Raw genomic sequence first — 3,994 nt, 5'->3', positions numbered from 1 at the left:
TGCCCCGGCGATCCGCGGCTGCTGCGCCGTCCCTCAGCCCCGGAGCCCAACGGGGCTGCGCTCGGTGACTGATGTCCTTAAATGCTTTCCTGACTTCTGCGGCGCTATTTATTTCTTTGCCATCTTAGCTCAGGTGTGAGGTTACTTATTGTGGTTTTTTCCCCCTCTGCTTTTAAAATTCGGGGAGATTTACTTTAGAATTCATCATTTCAGTCTTTACTCTTAAATTGGTGTTTTGTTAATTTTTTCCCCCTAGTATTTATTATTTATCCACAGAGGATTCTAAATTTCTGTCTTTCATACACTTTGATAAGAATAGTTTTTTCCTCAGTAATAAGTATATTACTCACCTCCCTAGCACTCCAGAAGTCAGTATTCATTTCAGTATTTAGTTTGCTATAATTCTTGACTTCAATAACATCACAGCTGAGTTTTTTACATTATGTACCCAGCTCAGAAAAGTGTTGGGGAAAAGGTGTTGTTTTTTTTTTTAACTAAACATACACTAAAATACATCTCAGATTTCAGCAGCCATTAACAAATATTTCAGGTGATGCTCTGGACTGGCAAACCTTTCAGTCTGGGCTGGGCACAATATTTAAATTCTTTGTTTTGCATAAAATTACAGGTTGTTTTTTTTTTTTAATGCCCAAATTTGAAATGAAAAGGCATCTTGGGTGTTTTAATGATAGGCTTGTTAAGGATCAAGAGGTCTCCTATGCACTTGAGTAAAAATTTGAGTAAAATTTTAAAAAATTGAGTAAAAATTAACTTGAACTTCAAAATGTCACAGGAGCTTTTGGAACGGTTTACCTGGTGTTTCAACCAGGGGCTCATCGAGGGGATGTGGTGCTGCCCTTGGCAGCTGCTCCCGATGCCTGCAGAAGAGACACTGAGGGGTTTCAGACCAATCTCATCCTGGAGATTTCTGATCTGAGCTGCTTGAGGTATCCAGAGCTGTTTATTTGGCTTCTGGCTGCAGTTTTGCCCTGATATCCCTTTACTGAAAAAACACATTTAGAAAGGGGAGGGGAAAAAAAAGAGGATGTGGGAGAGGAAGGAAATACAAAGAGATTTTACTGAAGAACTTGTGTAAGTTCTGGATTTTGAAACGAAACTCAGGAATTCCTCAAAGAAAAGTTCTGTTGTATCACCATGAATAGCGACACAGAACATGAACTCCCAGCTTCTGAGTGAACACAGGGAACTGGCAAAAGCAGCTGCTTGAGCAACAAACATCTGCAGCTGGATGTGGAGGTTTCACTCGTGTTAATTAGTGTGATGAGCAGAGTAGTCCTCTGCAATCAGCATCCTTGGGAAACCATAGATACAGCTCTGTTCAGATGGCTTTAAAAATCATCTTCAAAGCTATCCTCATTGAAAAATCTAAGGTATGTCATTACTGGCAAGAATTAAATTAAACTTTGTTTTTACTTAATTCTAAACAGATTAATAACATACATTAATAGCATATATTAATTCCACGAAAGGTCTTACCCAGATATCTCCCTACTGAGGAAAAGGAGATGCCATGCTCTGTTCCCTGTCCTTTCTCCCGCTGTTCGTTGATTGCAATTTACGCTGCAGTTTTAGCCAAAGCAGCCATGAGTCTATTTGAATACATATCTCAAATTCACCTCCCCTTCCTGGGCTAAGCTGGTTCGACCCCCTAGAACACGAGCATTTACCTGGCTGTGCTCCGAGGCAGCGGGGCCCTGGTGGAGGCTCGGACGGTGCCCGTGGAGGATTGGGGTGTGCTCAGCCTCTCCTCAGACAGGTGCACAAACACTTCCCCCTTTTAGGTGCTACCTGCTCTTTACTGGACGTTTATTACAAGTCGATGCAATTTCACAAAGCACCTGCATGCAATAAAACCCTATTACATGTGTGAGGCCTTAAGGAAATTAACGGTTCCTCCCTAGGGATGCATATTTTGTTAAGATGTTTATTACAGATGAAGTGGTCCTGGGGTAAAACATTAACAAGTTGTAGAGTGATAAAAGGAATTTTATCATTTCTCAGTGACATAAATAGGAAGAAACCTTTAACTAAATCTATAAAATTCCTGTTTCCTAATGAATTTGCTTTAACTATTTATTAACTGGATGAACTTATACAGGCTGCAATTTGGGTTTTTTCTTCCTCATCCCCTCCCAAAACCCAAGCAGAAGGCATTGTCGATGAGCTGATGTGAGCTCTGGTGCTCTAAAAAGAAATTTTAGATCAATAACTTTCTTTTTTTAAGCAATTATTTTCCTCTGTAGGTGTAAAGGCAGGGCCCTAAAACTCAGTTCATTCTTGTAATACTGATTTTAGAATTAAATGCCATATTAAAATTCTGTGTTATAACAATGCTAACTCATATTACCAAAACTACATGTAATATTTTAGGGTTCAGTCCCAGGAATTTATTTTTGGTTGCCATTCTTTTTTCTAGCACCATATTAATGAAGTTTGCAGTTTGCTCTTTACCATTATTAGAGATGAAAGCAGGAGCACTGCTTTGGACTGAGAATGCTCCGTCTAATTGAATTATATGAATGTAGTTAAATGTCTACTTCAGAAAGGCCATATTCACTTTCAAGATTAGTTACTCCAAGAGTTAATGGCCTATTTAAGCAACATAGTCCAAGAGCCAAACACAGGTGGGCTGTGTTAATAACTTTATTTAAACCGTTTTTTCCCCTTTTGAGAGGCACAAGCCATCCATTAATGCATTCATTAGAGTTTATGGCATAGTTCTGCTTTTCTCCTAATGACACTATCCAGACTCAAACTTGCTTGGCTAATTTAGCCCAGCTGCCCTTTGCCTCTCAGCAACAGGTCCCTTGTTCTTCAGTCATACAGGCTGAAGTGTCATGATGATTAGTTTTTAGTCATTGCTGCCCTTTGCAATATTGTTTTGTGTTTTCTCTGCATCAGAATTTACTTTTTCTCCAGAGTTTTTGCCGAAGGTTTGTGTGCAGCAGCTGCTGGAAGGGGCACGGCAGCGCAGAGGCATTGCCGCCTCGCTGCAGCGCTCGCATTCCAATGTGATTGAACATTGTGGTTTATGACTTGACTCTGACCAAACAAGCTCACAGGTTTTAATATCCAGCACTGCCAAAGGTATTTGTGGAAGTTCCTCACAACTGCAGCATCTGAGCTTGCCTGGACTTTTCAGCTTTAAGTCTGATCCAAATATGCCTCTTACTGATGTCATTACCGCTGTAAAATGTGTGCCTGTGTACAGAAGTGCCCGTTTCCTCCAGTAGCAGCCGTGGAGGTGACCTGTGTGTGTTTAGTAGTGAATTCCCCAGGTACTAATGAACATCACAACAAATCAGAATGGCCAATGCATCACTGGGAGAGGAAAATCCAGGGGGGGTCAGACGCTGCACCGGCAGCTCCTGACACTTGCAGAGTTTATTTTGGAATATTGAATCAGTTTGGGTATGCATGTCTGATGTTTCTGGGAGTCCTGTGTTAGCTGCTGGCTTCCAGTGTGAAATATCACCTCTGATAAACTCGTACAAACAGTGGGGTTGGCCTTCGCCATCATGAGATACTGGACCAGCCAGTCCTGGGCAGCCCACAGTGATCCTGGCCAGACCTCAGGATCACAGTGCCACTGAGCTCCAGCGAGCGCAGAAATGAGTGTTCGTTGGTGCTTCCTCACAGATGGATTTGTAGGAAATAAGGGCTCAGAACACTTCTGTACCTGCACGTAGAGATAGGTAGCACAACCTCAGTAGGATGGCAGTGATGCTGCAGGTATAAGGTATAACATTGTCACTTCCGCACGAGCTGTAGGAATTCTCACTGCAGGCTCTACACTCACAAACTGCTGTATCAAGGTGTTTTCTCTCACTGATCTCTAAAGCGGTACCCGTGCATCTAATCATCATCATCATCATCATCGTCGTCGTCATCGTCACCATCTCCGTTGCTCATTGATCGCTCTCTTCATTACCTGGTTGCAGGTGATGCTGTAGGGCATGTTCTGCTTGGTCAG

At 42.0% G+C, this 3,994-nt stretch overlaps 1 long non-coding RNA gene across 1 annotated transcript in view; it reads right to left on the bottom strand.

The window, feature by feature from the left end:
• LOC115947883 overlaps positions 1-1,754 on the bottom strand; it is a 7,594-nt gene extending 5,840 nt beyond the window's left edge. The window contains exon 1 of the long non-coding RNA XR_004081741.1: positions 1,689-1,754. This is a non-coding gene — a long non-coding RNA (uncharacterized LOC115947883). The remainder of the gene's footprint in view (positions 1-1,688) is intronic.
• Between the last annotated feature and the right edge of the window lie 2,240 nt (positions 1,755-3,994).

Source organism: Geospiza fortis, unplaced genomic scaffold (genome assembly GCF_000277835.1).
Source record: "Geospiza fortis unplaced genomic scaffold, GeoFor_1.0 scaffold27, whole genome shotgun sequence".
NCBI lineage: Eukaryota > Metazoa > Chordata > Aves > Passeriformes > Thraupidae > Geospiza > Geospiza fortis.
The sequence above is the reverse complement of the archived record's forward strand: the minus strand, read 5'-3'. Positions and strand labels throughout refer to the sequence as shown.